Source organism: Mixophyes fleayi, chromosome 1 (assembly GCF_038048845.1).
Source record: "Mixophyes fleayi isolate aMixFle1 chromosome 1, aMixFle1.hap1, whole genome shotgun sequence".
Lineage (NCBI taxonomy): Eukaryota > Metazoa > Chordata > Amphibia > Anura > Limnodynastidae > Mixophyes > Mixophyes fleayi.
Genome location: NC_134402.1, coordinates 349471063 through 349497452, shown reverse-complemented (window position 1 = coordinate 349497452; position 26390 = coordinate 349471063). Strand labels below are relative to the sequence as shown.

The following is a 26390-nucleotide window of genomic DNA, read 5'->3' as shown; positions in this document are numbered from 1 at the left end:
CTCGAGGCTTGCTATGGCATTTTGGATTATTTACCCCTGTCCCCTGTCTCACTCTCTGCAAACATACCTCTGTCTCCATGTATTATTTTAACACAAACTCAACCAGTTCTTCTGCTAACCAAGTTGTCTTGTGACCTGGACTTTGATCTGGCAGACTCCCAGCATAATTCTAATTCCTCCTAGTCCTCTGCTCAACACATCTGTTTCTTTCTGAATGATCCCTCATCTCATCAAAAAAAGAAAGAGAGCGGGTCCCTTGATTACTGGACTAAATTATCAAAATATTTAGATGTATGTCAGCAAAAAAACATATAGAAAATAAAACATTTCAATGAATGTACACTTAATAAACTAGTTCTAATCAACAAAACTAAGGAATGCATTTCTTAAGTTAAAGCTTTTATAAGATATATATAATTACATTCTTCCAAATTTGATTAAGCTAGTCTTTCCCTTTCAGTAGAAAAGAACATCTTGAGTAAAATATTACTGTTGGATTCTATAAAATGTCTATATTTTAACTATGGGGTCAAGAGAGTAAATGGGTTACTTGGAACCTTTATAGAAACAATTGTAGCACATGTATCTAGATATAAACAGTGCTTAAGGCTAGTACTGATAAAGCACATAACTAAAAACACAATATATAATTGAAAATCTTTGTGAACATGTTGACCCTTGCAATAGTTTGACCTTCACTTTTTCTTCTAAAAGTTCCTTTAATTCTTTACTATTTTTTTATATAGTGATGTACTGACTACAGTGGGACAGAGTAGGTACAAAAACTAAGCATAACCCCCTAGTCAATAGAAGAAGTCTTTAAGATCTTCACTTTACCTATGGGCATTAAAAGAAGGAATAGACTATTTTGATTAAGGATTGATTACTTTTGAGATGATATTGGGGATATGAGATTTGATTTATGATAGTTATTATTTAAGGCTTTTGATATTTCTAATAGGTCGGACAAATTGGTGTAATATATGTGTTTCTATAGATTAACATATCCTTTTTTAGATAATTTGATGTGGGTTTTAGTCTAAATTATTTGTTCCGTCTATTTGAAAAATAAAAATATGTTGAGAATTCTGTTCTTAAATTGTAGTAATTCTTTGTGAGGATGCGTCTATTTGGAAGTGTACATTATAAAATACTACATGATAATTTAGAGGTGACCCATATTAGATTGTTGGACATATAAGGAGTTGAGATGTTTACTAATTGGCCCCAATATGAGATGTAGTGACTGTTGTTCTATAATGAGAGAAGAAACATGAGAGAGGAACATATGAGAAAGGTTTTAAATTTTAATTATTATATTATTATAAATATTAATTATCTAAGTAACATATCTATAATATAAAAGCCTAGCGGGGTGTGTTAGTCTGTGTGTGAAAAAAAAAAAAAAAGCTGCAGCGCCACCTGCTGGGCGGAGTTATACACTGACCTACTAAATTCTTAGTGTGTGTGGGGAAAAAAACTCAGAAAGGGCTGAAATTTGGTATACTGACATAATTGACAAAAAAATTAGAATAGTGAAGTCAGTTAACTTCCATCATTCCCCCTTCCCCCTGTGGGAGGGGTAGTAAAGGCTAAATTTACGAGTTGAGGGGTCAAACTCATTTTCGTGAGGTAATTTTACCTCATGAACACACATACAGTGGCGGATCCAGGGGGGTGCAATCGGGGCAATCGCCCCCTCTAGTAGGGGTTTGCTGCCGAAAGCAGTTTAAATCCAATGGTGCCAAGTAGGAGCGAAAACTGATATTTTGATGTTGTATTTCTTTAACTCTAGTAAATTTAATCTGTCGATATATGTATTGGCACATTGCAATAATTGTTATTTTTATTCTCATTATTATTATTTTATTTATTGAATGTTTATGTCTACTACAGCTTCTAGTACAATATTCTATTAAAGAACAATGTGGCTGCAGTGAGTACTATGCGATGTGACAGCCCCTGCACAGACCACATAGGCTGTCTCCATCAAATTACCACTGGACCACCAGGCGGCCCAAAGTACAGTTTAACTGTCCAGCTCGGGGGGCATATCCCCCTCTGCCCCCCGGTCCGATCCGACCCTGAAGTGTGTGATAGTCACACATCGAAGTCTGGCTATTACTTTTCAAACCCGCTGTCCGGCTCACTCCCTCTGCTCTTCCCTGCACTACAGTGGCAGAATCCAGTGCCACAATTCTACTCTGTACAACAGGAGGCATGTGAAGATTCTGGGTTTTCTGTCCCAATTCTACCCACTTAACGCAGGCTGGCCATCCACCGGTGCCTTGCAATGCCAGGGAAGTCTACCCAGTAACTTCTAGGGTTCTCAGTCACTCAGGCAAATGCAGTTAGAAAGTAAAACAATACATTTATTGCAATAAAAACAATCGCTAGATTATTATATACACAGAGTAAATAAATGCCAGGTAGTTTACCACATTATCTGTCTCTTACCCCTAAGATGACCCTTGGATCTGCCGATGTTTTACTGGTAGAGAATGGCAACTCTAAAAACAAGCCACCCTACAGCTTCCAGTCCCAGAATGTATATCTCTTCCCCCCTGAAGTGGTTCCTAATATCAAGGGTCTAATTTCCACCGTGTTTTACCCTCCCTGGGCAAACCTCTGAGTCTATCCTTCTTAACCATTGATGGGTGCTGTATCAGGGAGTTGGAAGGGGAGTGGAGATGAGCTGTACTTCCACAGAAGGTCCGCTGCTGGGCTCTAGACAACATGTCTGAACTAGTCGTGTTGAGAAAAATGGTTACAAATTGGCCTTCCCCCTCATTCCAGACCTTTCTTCTGCCTCTCATTTGGTGATGTTTATACTCCTGATTGTTGCTGACCCGGCATGTTCTGACACTCCTTCTGTCTTCTGATTTGACACTTTGCAGTTTGTTTGTGTACCACTCCTGGCTACATCTACCAGACTCTTCTTGCTGTTGATACCAACTCATCATGCCTGGAGGCAGTGCAAAGGGTACACAACCTGCAAACCCACCAGCAAGGAAGCCCAAACCTACTTTCGGGGGTCTATGGCAATAACTGGGGGTTCAATAGACTCAGTGCCTCTATTACTGCCTTTACTAATTCAGGTTGGCAAAATAGAATCCATTGTATCTATGTCAGGCACTGTCCCTGGCCCGTGTTCATGACTAGTGGTCCAGCTTCACCCAAGGATTTAAGCCCTCCTCTTCCCCCCCCTACAAAAAAATTTAAGAGAGTTATGCTGTCAGCAACAACAACAAAACTGCAAAGAACTCTGCCTTCTAAACAGATGACATCACAAATCCCCAAGGCGAGTCCAAGGGTGTTGTTGGTTGTGAACCCTGACCTTCCCATCACTGTACGGTAAGAGGTGACTCCATCCAGCATTTGCAGCACGCCCTCTGCATATGCTGGAAGGATCACCCACAGTCCAGTTACAGATTTGGCTAATGAAGGTGTGAATGTTGTACACCGGGAGGAGGATATTGATGTAGCTGGCGCTGAGGAGGATGTTGATGATTATGATGCAGACAGATACCAAATTGCCTATCTCAATTTCTATTTATATTCTAGATTATATAACGGCTGAATAGTTGTCTATTTTACTCCTAGTGGAGAGGGGATCTGATGCAGACAGATACCAAACTGCCTTTGTCCATTTTATTTGTATATTTGAATTTCTAGTTCTACAGTCTATGCAGGCTGCTTTTTGTATATTCAACTACAAGTGTAGGGCCATTTAATTTCACTTTCTAGCTCCACAGTCTGTGCAGCCTGCTTTTTTTATCTTCAAAGTACTTACAAGCCTTGCAATCTAACTTAACTAGAGGTAGTGACTCCAAAAGGCAGTTTGGAAGCCCCTGTACAAACTGGCTCTATATTACCTGAGTTGTCCCCACTCCAGTGTGTACTCGGAAAGAGTTTTTAGTGCAGCGGGGAACCTGGTCAGTGAGCGGCGAAGGAGGTTGCTTCCTCACAACGTTGAAAAAATGATGTTTATAAAAATGAATAATCAATTCCTCAATGAAGTACAGCACTGCCCTCCAGATAGTACAGAGGGACCTGTGGTTGTGGAGTCCAGCGGGGACGAATTGATAATGTGTGAGGAGGAGGAAGTACACACTGTAGGGGGAGAGGAATCAGAGGTTGAGGATGAGGACGACATCTTTCCTCAGTAGAGCCTGTTTAGTTTGTACAGGGAGAGATGAATTGTTATTTTGGTGTGGGGGCCCAAACAAACCAATCATTTCAGCCACAGTTGTTTGGTAGGCCCTGTCGCTGAAATGATTGGTTTGTTAAAGTGTGCATGTCCTATTTCAACAACATAAGGGTGGGTGGGAGGGCCCAAGGACAATTCCATCTTGCAACTATTTTTTGGGCATTATGTGACCATTCAACAGTCGTTTGCCATGTTCAAAAAGTAAAAGAAAATGTCAACAAATTACAAAAATTTAATCAAAAGTTAAATGCTTATTTAAAACAAGAGGGTTTGACGTGCTAGAATTAGTGTAGTGTTAATATGTTATAAACACTACACTTGGAACTTGGAGGAGGTATTGTGGCCCCGGTATCCAATTTAGTGCCGGGGCCACCCCACTACGCAGTCCAGATACTTGTTTGGTGGAATTCTGACCAGTTGAGGGTGTAACTATTTATTATATTGTGGCCCCGGTATAAAATTTAGTACCGGGGCCACCCCACTACGCAGTCCAGAATTTTTTTGGGGGAAATTCAGAGCCTTGGAGGGTTTTTTATTAATTATATTGTGGTGACCACTCCTCTACGCAGTCCTGGTACATTATTCGGTGCGATTCAGACCAGTTGATGGTTTTCTTATTATATTGTGGTGACCCACTCCTCTACGCAGTCCAGATACATTTATTGGTGCGAATGATACAAGTTCAGGGTTTTTAAATTATATTGTGGTGACCCACTCCTCTACGCAGTCCAGGTACATTATTCGGAGCAATTCAGACCAGTTGATGGTTTTCTTATTATATTGTGGTGACCCACTCCTCTACGCAGTCCAGATACATTTATTGGTGCGATTCATACAAGTTCAGGGTTTTTAATTTATATTGTGGTGAGTGACCACTCCTCTACGCAGTCCAGGTACATTTTTTGGTGCGATTCATACCAGTTGATGGTTTTCTTATTACCGTATATACTCGTGTATAAGCCGAGTTTTTCAGCACATTTTTTGTGCTGAAAAAAGCCCCTCTCGGCTTATACTCGAGTCCCACTTACCTGGTCTCCGTTTTCCAGTGTCCCCCGCTCATCTGCAGGCATCTGCAGCCTCTGTGGATCACTGTCAGCCACCATTTTATTGTAGCCCGTTTTTGTGTGTTCATTGCACATGGAACAATAAAGTTAAATGAAAAGAAACCTGTCAGTCAAAGCTAAAGACCGGGACATTTCCATCTAGCCCCGCTGGTCAGAGACACATGTAAGTACCCTGACTTGTCCACTGCAATTATTTGCAGCAGTTTTATAAAGTCCAATATTTTCATTTTTTGTCACCTATTAATAAGTGTCTGAAGATTCTTTTGCATAACTGTGAAATCATTGAAAAGTCTAAAAACATCCCAAACTTCAAGTATAATAAGGGTTAAATCACACAAAGCAAATTGTATTGTTCTGTTAAAATGTTTCTTCCAGCAAACAAAATCAAACTTATCTTTATCTGAGCTATTATATCAAATTCTATTTAGTGTATGTGCAGCATCTTTTGCATTACTAAAGCCTAAATTACTGTACTGTTCTGAACACTTAGTAACTGCTCATCCCCTTCTAAAGGCAAATAAACTTAACTGGCACATGTATTTAGTATCCACAGACTGTCTCATTGATTTATATATTAATGATCTGAGTTGTCTTTAGTGAATGTTATTTATATCTGTGTTCACCTATTAGGCTTGATACCAAGTGCAGAGGATTTAGTTTAACCATTTGTGTACAATTTATTAGGATATGGGTATATATTATGTACTTATATAATTTTATTGATGTTTAATAACAATAAATTTTGATATATTCATTTACAACCTCACGTTTGTATTATTGGGAGCCCAGTGTTAACGATATCCAGCACTGTTTTTATTTTTGAAACTTACCAGTAGCTGCTGCAGTTCCCACCCTAGGCTTATACTCGAGTCAATAAGTTTTCTCAGTTTTTTGTGGTAAAATTAAGTGCCTCGGCTTATATTCGGGTCGACTTATACTCGAGTATATACGGTATATATATTGTGGTGACCACTCCTCTACGCAGTCCTGGTACATTATTCGGTGCGATTCAGACCAGTTGATGGTTTTCTTATTATATTGTGGTGACCCACTCCTCTACGCAGTCCAGATACATTTATTGGTGCGAATCATACAAGTTCAGGGTTTTTAAATTATATTGTGGTGACCCACTCCTCTACGCAGTCCAGGTACATTTTTTGGTGCGATTAAGACCAGTTGATGGTTTTCTTATTATATTGTGGGGACCACTCCACTACGCAGTCCAGAAAGATACCTCGTTGCAACATTTTGGACTAATAACTATATTGTGAGGTGTTCAGAATACGCTGTAAATTGTTGGCAATGCTTGTTGTTGAATGTTATTGAGGTTAATAATAGCGTAGGAGTGAAAATAAGCCCAAAAACGTGATTTTTGAACTTTTTATGCTTTTTTCAAAAAAAATCTGAATCCAAAACCTTAAATCCGAACCAAAACCTTTCGGCAGGTGTTTTGCGAAACAAATCCAAACCCAAAACATCACGAAAATCCGAATCCAAAACACAAAACACGAGACACCAAAAGTCGCCGGTGCACATCCCTACTTCCAAGTGTTGGTGCTTTAATAAAGATATTTTGCAGAGTTTAAATGTTAAAGTTTTTTCAATTAGCTGACGCAGATTGCATCTTAAACAAACTGAATGTTTAGCACTATGGCAACATGAGGGTGCAGAATGGGCAGCTAAATTAGGTACTGTAAATGCAAACCAATACATGTACATGATCCTAATGTTCCCTGTTCCCTTTACCCTTCCTTGTATAAAGCACAATACTGACAAAGCCGCAAAATTATAGCTTGTTACTGTTAAAGATAATAGTAAGGGGGAAAGATGACCCTACACTTGTGTCCACCATTGCCCACATGTTGCGCACACGAGATAGGGAAGGGCGGTAACTGTGTCCATCCCAAATGCTGACCACTTGGAAATGAGCACACCTCGGCATGTTGCAAACCAAGTAATGACACAAATGGGTGGTTATTAACTAAACCAGAGTCTACGCAAGTTACAGGGTTAGATCCTGTGCGTACCATTGTTATTCCTTATGGTAAGACTCATGATGATGGTGTAGGACCAGTGAGAAATGTTACCATGTATTATCCATGAAGCAGGGCTGACTTATGCTCTATTATATCCGATTTACCCAATCCTAGAAAAAATTTACCCAAGAGTCAGAAGATTATTAAGTAATTAGGAAATGCTAATCAGCCCACTAATTGTGATTAGCGGATATTGCTCAGATTGTGTCTTCTTGAAGGTACAGATGTTTGGGAAGTTTACTAAGGACACAAAACTTGAAGAAAAGAGAGCTACAGAGTGCCAAACTTATGCAGGTAAGTATACAAGCTTTGCAACCGCAGTGACCGCAACCTCCATCATATAACTTAGTGTAGTGTCTGTAAGACTCGCACATAGACGCATGCTACTACTGAATACATCTCGCAACTGTCTAGCAGCACGTGACTCTAAAGGAAGAAACAGGGATCAAGACATGTACACACATAGAGAGGAAGATAGAAATACTGTATCACAATTTTAATGGGAACGCATGCGGATCAAATTATAATAGCGATGGCTATGTACAGTCCATGTGGCAGCAACAGGTTTGGAGGCCTGATGACCTTGTGCACTTGACATCATTTGTGTGCTCACACTGCATTAGAATCTGCGCACAACCAAAATAGCGACAGACAAGAGGAAGGGATATTTTACAATGAGATCTAGACCACACCCGTAGGCTTCTATCTATACACTTAATTGGCAATTCACTCAAAGAACCAACTGTGATCATTGATATTGCAGGCAATAAACACAGTTTTATGAAGATATGGGGACAGACAGATTTTCACTAACATCTCCTGTGAACTTTTCTCTTACCAGGGAAACAATTTTGGCCGTGGGAGTAACAAGAGAGGTAAAACAATTTCCTTTCACTAATCCGGTAAAGGTTACTATCGGGTCGCCTCAGACCAAGCTCTCTTTCATGCTGGCAGCGGCGGCCTTTACTAACCCTCTTGGCCAAGACCTGTTTTATAAGATGGGATCAAAAAAAGCTCTTAGTGTGTCTAAATTGTAGAGAGAGATTTATATTATCCACATAGAGAGCCACAGCAAAAGAGAAACCCTTAGGGCGCTGAAGCAATTAGCTATAAACACAAATCAATAGGTCAGCAGCTGTCCATGGAGATGGTGGAGTCTCCGTTAGAATATAAATTAAATAAAACACGACACGGTTAGGACTGCGCTAGAGAATGATTTGTGAAAAATGTACAGTATATCTAAATATAAAACAATTGTCGCATACCTTATGATATATAAAAATATAACATTTATTAGTAATAATGCTATTAAAAAGCAATATGTTTTCCAAAAATGTGCACTTCCTAAGAGCAAACTATTTTTACATAATTAGTTTGTATAAATGAGAAATCAGGCAATATTGGTTGTTTTGTGGCAACAGAAGCAGACTGTTCTAAAGAGAGTTCTCTCAGCAAAGAAATGCTCTAGCATTGTTTTTACCCATCCTTACCTGTGTTTTATGTAAGATGGGATACATTATCTATTGTACACCTGATGGTGTGTTTCTAGATATTTCAGAAAAGAATGCTCAGGATATATTGACAAACCCGTAAAGACTAATTGTACATCACCATGTTATAGACCCAGTTCCATACACGGTAGAACAAATGTTATGTCAGGTACTTGGTTCCCTAAGGACTAAGGATGAGCAAGACATTGGAGTAATGGTGACTATAGTTCCAGTTATGGTTTATCAGAGGTAGACAAGCGTCAAAAATACCACAATACTTGTTTTCTGGGCTATTAAATGGATATTACATCAGGGTATTTTAATTCATACCTCCAGCACAGCCAATATTCTCATCTTTACTGTCAAGAAGAGTGATAGGAGGGGCTACAGACTAGTGCAGGATTTAAGTAGGATAAAAAAAAGTAGTTGAGAGCCAATTCCCCATAGTATCTAATCCAGCTGTCATCCTGATGAAAATCCCTCCTACTGCCACTCATTTCACTGTAATCGATCTGTGTTCTGCTGTCTTTTCTGTCTGTCTACACTCTGTCAGTACCTCTTTGCTTTCATCTTTCGGCGTGGCTACAATATACTTGGACTCAAATTCCTCAGGGTTTCATTGACATTCCTAGTATCTTTTCTCAAGTCTTGCATGATTGATTACAGCTTACTTGTGGATCTGTTTTGATACAATATGTTTATGATTTGATGATGTGTTCAGACTCATTAGAGTCTTCTCTAACTGACACTAAACAATTGTTGTTTCATCTCTCAGAAACAGGACACAAGGATGTTTGCCCTTAGACAAGCAACAGCCATGTCTAACCCAGGGGCTGCGACACTTGACATCGGACAGAGTACACACCATGTTAGACATGACACTGCATCAAAACCAATATCAAGTATGCACATTCCTGGGAATGTTTGTTTACTGTAGGCATTGAATACCAGGTTTCTTTATTCTGGCACTATCTTTGCAGGAATTAGTGCCATATAGAAAACCAGATAAAGTGCAACATACTGGACAAATGGAACAAGCTTTCCAAAGACTCAAGGAAAGTTTACACAATCGCCTGCATATGACAAACCGTTTGATTTATTTTGTACAGAGACCATTGGTTGTGCGGCAGGAGACTTGGCACAAAAACATGGCAACACTAACCGACCAGTATCCTATTACAGAGCACAATTTGATACTGTAGCTAGATTTTTCTCAACATGTTTAAGGACAGTAGCAGCAGCTACTCTTCTAGTAGAGAAGAGTGAGGATGTTATATTGGGTCATGATTCACATTTCATATACCTCATGCAGTATCTCTGCACATTTAAATTTGGCTCAGACTAGGCATATCTCATCTGCCACATTTACTAAATGAGAACTTGCCCTTATGGCACCTGCAAACATTAGATAAAAAGATGTAATACCCCGAATTCAGCAAAGGTTCTACCATCTGTGTGCCTCATGAGGCACAAAGTGTAGAGGGTGAGAGTGGAAATTCAGAGGAAGAAGGATTGAATACTTATGCGGATACACATGATTGTTTGGAGCATTTAAATTAGACCTTCATGGCGAGATCTGATATTAATGAGGTCCCTTTAGTAGATGCTGGCTTGACCTTTTACACCAATGGGAGCCAACCTAGACAGACACATGGGAGAATTGTGCACTGGATATGTTGTAGTAGACACCATAGAGGCTGAACCCCTAGGGCCAACACGTTCAGCACAAGTCGCTGAACTTATAGCACTTAAGAGCACATGTGAATAGGCTAAAGTGAAGATAAAATCTACAATGACTCAAGGTATGCCTTTGTGGTCGTTTATGATTTGGGGGCTCTATGGAATCTAAGAAACTAAGAAACAGCAGCAAGTGCACTCATAGCACACTCACATCACATAAAAGGACTACTAACAGCCATACAACTACCATGAGCAGTGGCAGTCATTAAGTGCCAAGCCCATACTCACAACACTGACCCTGTTTCTATGGGTAATAGAAGAGTAGACTAAGTTGCTAATAGAGCTGCAGCTTTGCCTTTGATTCTAAACTTCGACATACCCATAGAAAATTCAAACTTAATGGTGTTCCAAGCTCCCAGCACTCAAAATTTAATTAACATGTAGCAGATGTGTTTCCAGCAGGAAAAGGCCCTCTGGAAGTTGAAGGAACATGTACAGGAAGCGTTGGGACTATAGAAAGATAGAAATGGTAGGCCAGTAGCTCCAAAAGAATACTTTCCAAGATTAGTGGAAGCGGTGCCCTGGTTAACGCATTTAGGAAGCGAAGGTATGTGTAGATTAGTAGGTGCGTACTGGATTGCTCCTAGCTTCTCCTTCCAAGCTATTAAGAAAGCTGCTTTATGCCTTACTTGCCTGAGAAAAAATACAGGGAAGGCAATACCAATCAAACCGTGCCACATCTGTACTACAGATAGCTCTTTCCAGGTTATTCAGATTGATTTCATACAATTACCACCCTGTAGAAATCTTAAGTATGTGTTAGTTTTCATTGGCATATTCTCTAATTGGCTAGAGGCCTATTCAGCTACAACAAATACTGCTGTGTTTACAGCAAAGAAAATTGTGCAGGAATTTGTGTGTAGGTACGATATTTCCAGGGTCATTGAAAGTGATCTGGGTACCCATTCCTCTGGTGACGTGATTCAAACAATGTGCAACTTCATCGGCATTGATAGTAAATTACACACTCCCTATAGACCACAAACCAGTGGGAAAGTAGAAAGGGCTAATGGTATTATTAAGAATACGTTGAACCAGGTGATGGCTAAAACAAGATTGGTGTGGCCAGAAGCCCTGACACTAGTGTTACATAGTATCAGAACCACTCTGAGACCACCTCTTAACTGTCACCTTTTGAGATACTTTTGTTTATCAGTGTTTAATTTAAATAAGATAACTTAAGGTGGTTGGAAATATTCTGACTTGGAAGATTATAATGGTTGTTTTAGAAAGTGAAGTCTGTTATTTAAAAAGTGGTATTTACATTGTGTGTAGGGGATTGGCTAGTGAGAAAATGATTCTTAAATAAGAAGTGATTAGATTGTATAGGAAATGACTTAGGAATTATAGTTTAATATACTTAGCTGAAATTGGTATAGAAAGTGAAATTAAAGTATTGCAGGATTAAGTGTTACATGGGATAAATTAAATTAAGTCAATATATGGGGAGATTGAATGGAATAAGTGAGTTTTGCAGTTTTGCATAGATTGTTCAGTGTAAAGTTTTACATAGACTGTTCGTTAAAGAATATTACTGAGATTTTGACATAGATGGGATTGAATAGAAAGTGAGACAGTTGAGATAAAGGATTTTGTACTAAAACAGTGCTGTAGATGAATATATTGTGGATTGCAAAATTCAGTTTAGTGCTTGATAGATTGAGTGGACAAAATTGCTCCTGTATGAGCCATGTGAGAGACATGTGGGTTATGATTTGTTTTAGAACCAGAGCCATGCAACCTGGACTACATTTTCAATTGTAACGTCTTTGTCTTTCTACCATGTGGTTTATTTTCTCTCATGCACTCTCTTGTGCATGCTCTTCTCTTGTGCACACACTGTCTTACAATTCACGTAGATATATACACACACTGAAATCTGATAAACATACATATATATATATGCAATACTACCGTGTTAACTTAGGAACATGGATAAGAAAGGCACAAGTGAAGTATGTCACCTAGTGATGAGACCTTAGCCACAAATGTAATATTTGGGTCTGATACCTATCAGTTCTTGATAGCTTTGATACAAGAAAAATGGAAGATCTGCGCTTCCCAATGTAAGTATGTTTGCAGCCAAGGGGAAATGTGGACGGGAATGGTCCCAGACCCCTTATGGTTCTAGATAGAAGGTTCCCCGGTGCGGTGGATGGGTAAGACGGGAAAGGTGGGTATGGGAATAAGATGGGGTAACAAAGGATAAATAACAGGGAGGTGATATAATAGGTGTATTGTCAAGATGGTACAATAACAAAATGCATAGGAGTGATCACTCCGATATGGCAAAATAATCTTGTTATAATGACAAACAGACAATATCAAAATTGCAAATGGGCCGGCTGCTCTTAGTGAATGAAGTACAATATTGCCTAACCCGGAATGGCAGGGTAGCTTTGAACATAGCTATTAATTTCAATTACATTCAATCCATAGCTAAATGAATTGGTAATACTATTAAAAATCTCAAAAGGAGCACAAATCACCTCTACATTATCAGTAAAGGGGTGGATGGATTTGATGATACATATAAAAGTGTAGGAGTTAAATTATAATGTAAAAAAAATATTTATGAAAATTGTGGATGGATACAGGTTAAAAACGTATATAGTAAGCAATTGTAAATGGATGATGAAAAAATCGTAGGGTGCAAATCAGGTCGATTGAGATCAATATGGCCAGTTAAATATGAAAATGTTATAGCCTTTTGCAGAATGGTTGCAGCGGAGCTCTTTAGTCTGATAGGACGAAACGCATAGGAGACTCTAACACTCTATAACTGACATCCTGACTCAGGAAGCACGCTGGAAGAAGCACAGTGACGTATGAGGTCCACCTGTGTGTCAGCTAAGCCGCAAATACAAGGAGGAAGACACGGAAGAAAGAAACTTGGGAGTAATCTCAATCAACCTGATTTGCACTCTACGATTTTTTCATCATCCATTTACAACTGATTACTATATGAGTTTTTAACCTGTATCCATCCACAATTTACATAAATATTTTTATTACATTATAATTTAACTACTACACTGTTATATGTATCATCATATCCATCACCTCATAATAACCTTTACCAATAACCTAGAGGTGATTTGCGCTCCTTTTGAGATTTCTATACATTATTTATATAGGAGCAGCACTCGCATCTAAAATTTAAGAGCACCTACCATAAATTGGTGTCATTACAGAAATGTATGATGATATTTTTTGGTACTCGGGTCAAGAGCTACAAGCATACAATAAAGAACTAGTGCAGCACTGGATGGTAATCAATAGAGATTCTCAGGCTCGGTTCCACGAGAACTGAACACACCCAAAGTTAGCAGATTCGAGTACCGAGCCGGCTCGATACTTTTGTGCGCCCTCGGAATTAAAAACGAGGCAAAATGTCATTGTTACGTCATCGGATCTTGCGAGCTTTGGATTCTATAAGTACCACCCTCTACGGTGATCCAGAAGGGGTAGCACATTTCTTGGCAGTCTCTAGTGCAGTTGGGCAGCGCCATAGGTAGAACAGAAAGAGGAGGGCTAGCAGTGTTCTTCTCCGGTGACATTCAGGAGAGTTCCATTGCTCTATTGCTTATCGTTATTGCTGATATAGAAATAATACGTCTGTCAGGCTTGGTCTTCTAAATCTGCAGTGACAGTGTACTGTGTTATATAGGTAACATACAAAGAGGAGAGCTCCATTGCTAATTGTCATTGCTGAAATACAAATAATAGGTCTGGCAGGCTTGGTCTTTTAAATCTGCAGTCTTTGTTTGAAAGCGTATGAAAATAATATTGTGATTTGTGAGGTGGTCAAAATTGACTACAAATGCCTTAAAATTAGTGCTATTGAGGTTAATAATAATGTAGAGGGAAAAAAGCAACAATATGTGATTTTAGAAAAAAATAGGGATTTTAGAAAACAATCGGGATCAAAAACCAAAACACGCAAGGGCGGTTTTGACAAAAACAAAACATGAAGTTAATCCAGATCCAAAACTAAAACCAAAACCAGAACACGGGGGACAGTGAACATCTCTAGTAATCAATTATTTGACAGCTGGCACTAATGGGTATTGTGCCACTTTAGTTGCTTAGTTTGGAGTTAAATGTTGTATTTGTATAAGCAATAGCATTGACGATCCCAGGGAGATTATTGACCATAAAATGGATGAGAATCTGCAATTCAAATTGTAAATTGGAAAAATACATAATGTCTTTCTGACCGGAGTTGGGAAGAAAGTTGCTGGATGGGTCTCATGGATGAATCCAGTAAACTGGTTCTCAGGATTTTGTGAATGGGTAAAATAAATGGTGTCTGCACTAGGAAAGAACTTGTTCCTAATCTTAGGTATTTTACTAATCATCTACATGTTCTGTGAATGTGTTCTTCTGGTAATGAAGTTTGGTAAAGGGGTAAAACAAAATTAGTTTGAACCAGTAAATACTGAAAAGGTTTTAATAATAGCATACAACACAGAACTGGACAATCTGCAATATAATCCCACTTGAGAAAGGGTACTAGTGTTACGCACTAACAAAGAGTGGACTGTTCATTTCAAATTATTAAAATTGTATGAAATATCAATCTGAATCAATGTATGCAGTATTTATGATTATGTTGTGTACAATGAGACTACAATTAAACGTACACAATATCATAATGTACACTGTTACAATCACATTTGATTTATTAATCAGGCTTATATAACATTGTATTAAGTATGTTTATGTAACTCTTTAATGGCAGGAGTCTGAGGGGAAATACTTGTGTAACCAGTACCTGGTGGGTGGCTGAGGGGATGAGCAGTTGGGCACACACACAGTTACCATGGAGAAAGACCCAAGCCTCATGAAAGAAGAATTGAAGAACTGACCTATAGTGAACCTTATTATTGGACCTATAAGAAAGTGACTAGTGTAACTGTGACTGAAACTCCTGTTATACAATCGAGCCCTCTGCATTCTCTTCTGCATAAAAAGCTCAGTTCTGACCTATGGACAGCAGAGCATTTATTAGTGAAGCTTGGTGCTGGTACTGGCTGTGAGTGTATTTTACCCTCAGGTTTTGGCAGTATTTTTCAATGCTATTTTTGAACATTATTTCTATACTTGATTTCTGAATGCAGCTCTGTTTTTAATAAATTGCCTTTTGTGCTTTGTACCACAACCAGATCGAACACCTACTTATTTATCTTTAATAAAACCCAGCCCACAAAACAAGTTGTCTAGTAAAGCATTTTAATACTAACATAAAAAATGGCTTTTGCTGTCCCTACCCTATCATTTTGGTAAGGTTCTTACAACTATAGAGTAATATAATTTGACAGATAGGTATACACAAGAGAAAACAAGGACATAAAAGAAAAAATAATTTGCTGCTAAGAAAGATATTGTTTGCACTTACTAATATATTTCCAGTTCCACCCACTCAATTTGCATACTAATAAGTTTTCAGAGTTCAGCCCTCCCGCCACTATTTACTTGTTGACAAAGAGGATGAGGCTGTAGAAATCTCCATAGTGCTGACCACATGCTCTCCTTAGCATATTGGGCATGTTACAGTGTGGCCCTAGTAGTTGGTGAATTGGGGGGTGTAAAATCGATTTTATTTTAGTAAACTCATAAAAAATGTTCTTTTCAATAAATGTATTAAACCAGATGCTTACTACTGTCAAGGGTCCAATTTAAAGAAGGACTCAAAAAGAACTAAAAAAAATGTATTTAGTGCAATTCAATGAGACAAAATGAAAAAAATGATACTTATCTTGAAAAAGCTATTTGTTAGCACTAGGGTCCAAAGTGCATGTAACAGTCCCTTGCCACTGTGCTTGATATACTCTCCAGGCCACGTAGGTGTCTATCCTCCTCCCCAATGAACTTGACATTTACATGAATGGGTGGAGATACTCTTTAATGCCATTGTGTCACCTTTACACCTATTGAATCTTTTTTATGCATTATCAAATTCAAAAGCCAATTCCCCCAGGCATAAAGACCAAAACATTGTAGTGATCACACAAGAAACTACCAAACAATAGAGAATAGAAAAAACGATTACAGAATACAGTCATGGGCAAAAGATTTGAGAATGAGACAAGTATTGGTTTTCATAAAGTTTGCTGCTTCAGTGTTTTTAGACCTTTTTGTCAGGTGTTGCTATGGCATACTGAAGCAAAATTATAAGCATTTCATAAGTGTCAAAGCCTTTTATTGACAATTACATTACGTTTCTGCAAAGAGTCAATATTTGCAGTGTTGACCCTTCTTTTTGAAGACCTCTGCAATTCACCCTGACATGCTGTCAAACAACTTCTGGGCCACATACTGACTGATGGCCGCCAATTTTTGCATAATCAGTGCTTGGAATTTGTCAGAATTTGTGGGTTTTTGTTTGTCCACCTGCCTCTTGAGGATTGACCACAAATTATTAATGGGATTAAGGTCTGGGGAATTTCCTGGCCATGGACCCAAAATTTAGATGTTTTGATCCCCGAGCGACTTAGTTATCACTTTTGCCTCAAGGAAATGTGCTCCACATGCTGGAAAAGGCATTGTTCGTCACCAAAATGTTCTTGGATAGTTGGGAGAAGCTGCTCTTGGAGGATGTTTTGGTACCATTCTTTATTCATGGCTGTGTTCTTAGGCAAAAATGTGAGTAAGCCCACTCCCTTGGCTGAGAAGCAACCCTACACATGAATGGTTTTGTGATGCTTTACTGTTGGCATGGCACAGGACTGATTGTAGCGTTCACATTTCCTTCCCCCGGACAAGCGTTTTTCCAGATGCCCTAAACAATCTGAAAGGGGATTCATCAGAGAATATGACTTTACCCCAGTCCTCAGCAGTCCAATCTCTGTATCTTTTGCAAAATATCAGTTTGTCCCTGATTGTATTCCTGGAGAGAAGTGGCTTCTTTGCTGACCTTCTTCAAACCAGGCCATCCTCCAAAAGTCTTCACCTCACTGTGCACACAGATGACCTTACACCTGCCTACTGCCATTCCTTAGCAAGCTCTGCACTGGAGGTGACCTGATCCTGCAGCTGAATATACGGTCTTTGCACTTGTTGGATGTTCTTGGGTGCCATGAAACTTTCTTCACAACTTTTGAACCTCTCTCCTTGAAGTTCTTGATGATCTGATAAATGGATGATTTAGGTGCACTCTTGCTAGCAGTAATATCCTTGCCTGTGAAGCCCTTTTTGTGCACAGCAATGATGACTGCACGTTTCCTTGCAGATAACCATGGTTAGCAGAGGAAGAACAATGATTTCAAGCACCACCCTCCTTTTAAAGCTTCCAGTCTTTTATTCTAACTCAATCAGCATGACAGAGTGATCTCCAGCCTTTTCCTTGTCAACACTCTCACCTGTGTTAACGAGAGAATCACTGATATGATGTCAGCTGGTCCTTTTGTAGGGTGTGGAACGGCATATCGATGCCGAGAAGGCCGACAAGACTTACCCCGACATCAGGATTCAGAAGGGTCTGCTTCCCGACCTTGACCAATGATGACTCCTCTTCACCCAGACTTCAGCCAATGACAATGAAGCAAAAAGGCGGCTGCAGTTGATGACGTCATTGAGCATGCCGACGCGATTATCGCTGTTATTAAGGGGGTAATGTAAGTATAGACCCATGTACAATGTAGTTTACAAAGTATTCTACATTGTACATGGGTGCATACTTACAATACCCCCTTAACAACAGCTATAATCGCATTGGCATGCTCAATTACGTCATTAACTGAAGCCGCCTTCTTGCTTCATTGTCAGTGGCTGAAGTCAGGGTGAAGAGGAGTCGTCATCGGTCAAGGTCGGGAAGCAGCCCCTTCGGAATCATGATGTCAGGGTAAGTCTTGTCGGGGTAGTCAGCATCGATATGCTGACTACCACCGCTTTTGTGGCAGGGCTTAAATACAGTGGAAATGTTGTTTTTTGGTATAAAGTTAATTGTCATGGCAAAGCGGGACTTTGAAATTATTGGAATTCATCTGATCACTTCATCACATTTCAGAGTTTATGCAAATTGCCATCATGAAAACTGAGGCAGACTTTGTGAAAAATAATATTTGTGTCATTCTTAAAACTTTTGGCCATGACTGTACATAAGTGTACAAGGTGAATTACATTAGTTTTAACAGAAAATGTCATCCATTGACAAAGTATCAAAATCAGTGGCACGTTAAAATTACCTTGGACCATGGAAGGTAATCAGACATGGCCCCTCAACCTATTGTTTGACTTTATGCACTAAATAGTCTTTTCCTCTACAGTTTCTGCAGTAAACCCAGTTTTTGCAGAAAACCCATCAATGCATGTAAGTGAATTCCTATGTCTCAGTCCAGAAGAAAAAAGTGCATTAACACTGGAAACAAAAAATGGCATGCAGCTATCGCAATTTACTCTGAGTTATTGTAAATTTAATAAATAAAATACATGAAAAAGAATGCATACTATACCTTGAGAAAGTGAACTAGTAGCACACTGAAGTATATGGCTATGTAATTTACTATATTTAGGTCAGATTATTTAACTTGTATGCTGATTAAATTTGCGTGAGGGTTCAGAGTTTTGCTTAAGTTGTGAATTTGCCATCTATATTTTTTTGATAGGTTTTACGCTGACCTACTGAAATAATCACATGTGAGAAAGTACAGAAGAAGCATAAACAGTGAAGAAGAATATTCTGCTACAATTTATGGTCTGTATAATAATGCAGAACCAGTGCACTGTTTCGGTGTTTAAAGGAGGTAAAGGTATTACCATGGTAACAATCACAGTCCATTCAATTACAAAACTGTATGTATACAGCACACGCAGCAGGGAAAATAAATCTTCTAAGAAATCAAAAAAATATGGTCTTTCGTCTTCTGTATTTTTTTTATCTTTTGTTGCAAGTTAGTTTATTGTATATTTTATCTGGAAAATATGCTATTATATTTCAAATCGAACATTTGCAAAGATAACACAATCATAATTTCATTACTCATCAATAGGATTATCTGTGTGCGTGTGTGTGTGTGTGTGTGTCTATATATATATATATATATATATATATATATATATATATATATATATATATATATATACACAGAGAGAGAGAGAGAGAGAGAGAGAGGAAGACAGAGAGAGAAAGAGAGAGAGAGATGTGTATATATATATATATATATATATATATATATATATATATTCCAGAGCCGGATTTAGACCCCATGGGGCCCTGGCAAGATATTGGTTGGGGGCCCCCCTCCCTGAAACAATCCATAGCACTATGTTTTTTTATCATACCATATACCTGTGGTTCCCAAACTTTTGCTGTTCGCGGCACCCTTAAGAGTCTCCATAATTTTTTCAAGGCACCCCTCCAAATAATTACCGAGCAGTCCTGTTTTAGAAGTAGTTTGGTCAAAAAAACGTAATAAGTATTTAGGTCAGGACAGAAATACTTATTTAGTTGTATGCAAAAATAATACACATAAATCCAAGGGAAAATAATATTTTTATATATTTTTTTCAATTATATTTTTGTCAAACAATAATTGACAGCTAATTCACACTGTGACCTCCTTCATATCCACACTCTGCCCCCTCTGCATCCAGTCACTCTGTCCCCTCTGCATCCAGTCACTCTGCCCCCTCTGCATCCAGTCATTCTCCCCCCTCTGCATCCAATCACTCTGCCCCCTCTCACGCTGGCCCCTCTGCATCCAGTCACACTGCCCCCTCTGCATCCAGTCAGGCTGCCCCCTCTGCATCCAGTCACGATGTCCCCTCTCACGCTGCCCCCTCTGCATCCACTCACGCTGCCCCCTCTGCATCCACTCACGCTGTCTCCTCTCACTCTGCCCCCTCTGCCTTCTCTCACGCTGCCTCCTCTCACTCTGCCCTCTCTCACAACATGTGTTCAAATGTCACCACACTGCATTCCTTCCTGACTTGTTCAGTTCTCGCTATATTAGAGATGGTCATGGCACCAGAGAACAGCTGACCTATTCACAAAATAGGAGGGCTCCTGTGATCCACTGTTTTCATAGCCCATTACGCAGAAAAGAAACAAGTCATATGCACCAAACAAAACTGAAAGTGATTATCTTTCCTTACAAATGTAAAGTAAGCATGCACATATGACTTTTAATGTAAATTTGGTATAAGAAATAATTATAGCAAATACAGCAACAATATATTTATTAATTAGTGCTTTTCTTTTAGAAGTTTTATTTTTTTAGGACTCTGTTTTAAATAAAATATACCAATATACATCATGAAGAAAAAAACATGCAAATCAAATTAGCAATATAAGTTACTTTAATTAATGTATGTGTCTGAGCAACATATTAAAATAATTAAAGTATTTGCCCTGCATGCTTGAAAGTGCAGTGGTTCTATCTGGAACTCTCTTCTACTTCAGTTTACTTTATTTTTATTTAAAACAATTTTTTTGCAAGGGTCAACAGTAAGTATCATTCTGTGAAGCAATGTGTTACAAACAGCAAATGAATATACATGCATTAATACGTACAGTGTCTTATTGGAAAAGAAAACGATAGTTGACCCGATTTTTCAATAAAAAGAGAAAGAAGAAGCTTCAAAGGAAGAAGTTAGACAAAAGAGAGTGGAGAGGGGGGTGGTGTGGCTGGCCACCCGAGGGTGGAAGAAAGGAAGGAGTGGAGTAGAATATAGAGAAGATGGGAGAAAAGATGGGATGGATGAAATGGGGAGCGAAAGGAACGGTCCAAATGGATTGATGCTGTAGAGTCACGTGACGATAGGAGTTTGGATTTGGAAGTATGAGGTCCACGGCGCCCACACCTTGTTAAATGATTTAGAGGTATTGCGAATGATACATGTCATGTATTCCATGTTATACGTGTACCATCATCTGCCGATAATCGTCTGCAGTATTGGCGCAGTGCACTGCTTCCAAACAGTGGCAATTTGACACAGGGCAGCAGAGACTATGTGGCGAAACATCTTCATTGGATGTTTGGTAGCCAATGGAATCCCAAGAGGAAGGAGGAAAAACCTGGAAGAGCAGGGGATGTCAAGTTGCAGTAGCTGTGAAGCAAAGTTCCGAATTTCTATCCAGAAGGGGGCAAGATTTGGACCGACGCCAAATATGGAGGAATGATCCTCCTATCCTACAACTCCTCCAACATGTGCTAGATGAGCCTAGGAAGATTTTTTGTAGTTTGGTTGGAATCAAGTATCATCTATAAAGAAGTTTATAAGCGTTTTCTTTTAAATTTACACTGATTGAACTGGAGGCTGTGTTCGGAAGAAAGCAACTCGAAAAAAGTCAGCAGTCTACTACCTAATGTTAAATTTGTGGTAGAATGAAAATGTCTTAATTGTAGGTATTGGAAAAAGTATACGTTTGGAGTATTAAGTTTTGCTTTAAAGTCATCGAATGAGGGTGTAGGGAATAGGTGTCTTTGGTGATATTGTTGAGGTAGCATATATCTTTCCGCTTTCAATGTAAAAAGAATGGAATTATACAACCTGGTGGAAATTTAGGGTTATCAAAGAGTGGGATGATTGGTCTGGGAGCAGGAGCGTGCATAAATGTTGTATTTGCTCGGTTCCAAAGAGTTAATGTGTGTGCTATAATTGGGTGCTGAGAAGCGGACTGTGGACAGCTAGCGCGACGGAGCCACAAGATGGAGGAGGCAGAAGAGATACTCAAGTTTTCTGCTTCGATCAAGACCCGAACTCTAGAGGAGATAGGAAAGTTCCGTAACACACATTGGGCAAGTTGCGCCGCTAAAATATAATATCTAAAATTGGGTACACCTAAGCCGCCACCCTGTGCGTGATCTCTGCAGGATGAGGAGCTGGACTCTTGGGCGCTTTCTGCCCCATAGGTAATCTAGGTAAGATGGTAATTTTGATTGAATTAATGTGGCCTATCCATGAAATAAGATGTTGACTCCAAGTTTCAAGGTCAGATTTAATCTGGGAGAGTAATTTTGGTAATTAGCCTGAAAAAGTTGACTGTATTCTTTAGTGATGTGAATGCCTAAGTATTAAATCATTTTTTAATGCCATTTGAAGGGGAATTGCTGAGTGAGGGATGATCTATTTTGTATCCTGAGATGGAGCTGTATGTGTTGATATAAGCGATGTGTTGATATCTACAAGGAGGAGGAGTAGAGAAACTGCAGGGTCTGAGGGAGTCAGGAGAACATCATCAGTGTACAATGATATTTTATGTTCGGAGTTCCCTACTTTAATTCCATGAATGGCCTTGTTAGATCATATCTTTGCTGCTAATGGTTCGATTAAATGGACAAAGATTAAGGGTGAAAGGGGGCAACCTTGTCTTGTCCCATTAAAAATTGAAAAGGGGGTGGATGCAACTCCATTGGCCACTACCGTTGCCCTGAGTGATTGGTATAGAGCTAGCAGACCATCTAAAAATTTACAGATGAAGCCCATTGACCTCAAGACTCTAGACATAAAAGTCCTTGAAGTTCGATTGAATGCTTTTTCAGCATTGAGCGCCATGATCAGTGATGGTCGCTTACCGGAATTAATAGAATGTACGAGATCAATAGCGCGTCTGGTGTTATCTATAACTTGGCGGCCTGGTATAAATCCAACCTGATCTGGGTGGACCAGGGAGGGGAGTAGAACATTCAATCGATTAGCTAAAATTTTGGCATATATCTTAAGATCTACATTTAGTAGCGATATAGGTCTGTAACTAGAGCAGGAGGTAGGGTCTTTTTTTGGTTTTAGTATGACAACGATGGTGGACAAGGTCATCGCCTCGTTAAAAGGGGAACCAGTTAAGATTTTATTGAAAAAGTCTGTCATATGAGGAGAAGGTCCTTAGCGAATTTTTGGTAATATTTTGTTGAGAGTCTGTTTGGACCTGGTGTAGAGGATGATTTCATCATCTTAATCGCAGAGATCGTCTCAGTCTGAGTGATATCACTGTTTAAGAAGGCAAAGTCATTATCTGAGAGATGTGGCAGTGAAAAAGAGGATAAAAAGTGATCTCCTTGTCAAGAGAGTTGGTAGAACCTGGAGTCCCAGGGAGATTGTACTGTATAGCTTTTTGTAATAATCGTGAAATTCTTGAGCAATTTGCACTGGGTTATATATTGGCTGAGAGTTGGATGTTTTTTAAGTTTACTGATCAGTCCCCGAGTTTTCCTCTGTCGCAGTTTGTTAGCAAGTATGGAATTGGCTTTGTCAGCCTTATCGTAGTATTGCTGATTTAGTTTTTACAGGGTATGTGCAACCCTGCAGGAGAGGATTGTGTTCATTTGGCCTCTCACTGCAGTAATATGTGTTAGAAGAGTTGGAAATGGGTGTAGTTTATGTTGGGTAAGCAGTGAGGTTAGTTTAGTCTCAAGGGACAGGGTTTCTTAAGAAGCCAAATTTTTAGCTGAGGAGGCTTATCATTAAATGCTTATCATTTTGCCTCGAATGGTTGACTTACGGGACTCCCAGAGGATACCTGGTGTGATCTCTTCTGAAGTATTCAGTTCAAAATATTCTTTAATTGCATCTGTAATCTCTCTATTGGCCGAGTGAGACAAGTGAAGAGAGTCGTCCAGGCGAAGAGATCATAGAGCTAGTTTTATCAAATCAAAGGTAATATCTACTCCTGTGTGATCTTTCCAGGTGAGAGGGGTAATCCCTGCATCTAGTATCGTTTGAGTGAGAGAGCGGGAACCAAAAATCATATCAATGCGAAAATAACTGCCATGAGCGACTGACTAATACATGAAGTCTTATACGTCCATGTTTTTTAAGACCCCAGGTGTCATATAGCGCTAAATTGTGTAGACATGTCTGCAGAGATTGGGAGTCTTTTAAGGAAGTGTTCAGTTTATTTTTAATGCCTCTATTAAGAATTAAAGTGAACTAGACTAGAAACACAAGACAAATACTCTGCTCATATCACAGTAAACTACTTTACTCTGCAATAAACTTTCTTTCATTTACCACTGATGCTTAACCTGTTCCTTAAATGAAAAATGTCTGACAAAAGATGTTGTATATGGAGTACACCAAGGTCAAAGTGGAACTTGAAAGGGGCAGTATGGAAGTTTAGAAGTGGCCGTATTAAAAAGATAAGTGAATGGAATTTGTACAATGAAGGCAGGAGGTGAAGTGGCGGTATAACATACCACTGTATATCAGCGTATATATGCTGGTTTAATGGAATTTGTAAATGGTTCCCTTTTTACTTAGCTTGGAAAACAGCCTGCTTGCCTATTTTTCTCCTTTTCTTGACTTTGTTAACCATTCTTTTCTGTTCCACTTCATTCTGTTAGTCTTTTGTGCTTCCCTCTTACAATATAGTCCACCTAGCCACTAATGAAAAGAGTGTGTACAGCTGTAACTGGTTTATATATTGCTTTATGCACTGAATGTCTCTATTGTTAAACATTCCTGTACTAAAGATTTCAAATTCAATGGAAATCAAAAACAGTCTGTGGAATAAAAATTGAAGTAAAACAGCATAATAGGAGTAAGGATCTCGTCTGAAAAAAATGTGGAAAATTGTGGAGATGACAACAGTCCAGCCCAATAGTTTGCCAAGTTACTCATAATTATATCTCTAATTATACTACTGTGAGGTGAAACATTAATCACCTGACCCACCCATCCTTTATAATGTGGCTACTTTAATATTAATTTACCAGTTTAAGGCCAATGTTACAATTACGAGAACTCAGCCTATGCTTGCTCCCTTCCCCAGGTGTACAATTTGGATAAGGATGTGTGCATATGCATATTTTGTGCACACCTGTAAAAAAATAAACAGAAATGTGTATCTTACCTAACAAATTGGTGCACTTCTATCTAAATAAGTACCTTATGCTGTCATTTAGACTTATTATTAAGAATGGGCATTTTATAGTTAAAAATGTGGTGAATGAAGGCAGGAATTAACTGACAATTGCAAGAAAATATATCTTTTTATAGGTAACATACATTCAGCTAGACCAACTTATCTAATGTTTTAAAAATAACACTGTGGCTTTGCGTGAGCATGAAAATAAACCTGTATTTCAGTTTGAATGGTTTATAAATCCAAGTAAAAAGGTATGTACTCTGGTTACAGTGTATGATGAGTTCATTTTAAGGCTGGGTACACACTACATTGTTTTCAGCCAAGTATCAGGCCAATTACCAGATAAACAACCGTTCAGCCTGTTGAATTAGTATGCATGCTTAGGTGATGAACAATAGTCGTTGCAAAGCACCGACCATCGTTGGATTTGATTGTTCAGCAGAACTATAGATTTTGCTCAGCTATGGAACGACATCATTCCAATTCTGCAGTGTGTATGCAGTCAAGATCAGGATCTCCTTAGAGTCATGATCTTTTCAGCTGACGGTTATGACAGTTGAAGTGCACAGATCTGAGGGTAAATATTTTAAAATATCTATAGTGTGTACGCATGATTCGGCATGCTGATTGGGACATTTTTTATTTTTTATTTAGTTATCAGTAAAATCGCTGTAGATAACACATTGGTCAGAAAATTCTGTAGTGTGTATCAAGCCTAACTTAAAAGATAGTAATGTCTGACAAATTTTACTCCTCTCCCATGACTTGTAGAAGACTAGTGATGCCTCTTTTTATATTCAGGGTAGTGCAAACTCTGCCATTCATCTTGGAAATATATCTGACCATTATCTGTCAATGGTTCCCAAGGGAAGAACCCAACCATTCTGCGAGCCATGGGAATGAGGATGAAAAAATGGATGCAGATAAAGCACTGTATATGTGGACTAATGGCATGATCCGGAACCCTCAGAATTAAGGAAGATGTGACAGATTGTGCCATATTATTGTGGCACAGTAGGAGGTAAGTGGTATTATTGCCAC

The 26390-nt window shown here is 38.9% G+C and overlaps 1 protein-coding gene across 1 annotated transcript in view; it reads right to left on the bottom strand.

Annotated features, from left to right (window-relative positions):
* TMEM132D (transmembrane protein 132D) overlaps positions 1–26390 on the bottom strand; it is a 779572-nt gene that overhangs the window by 504630 nt on the left and 248552 nt on the right. The window lies entirely within an intron of this gene.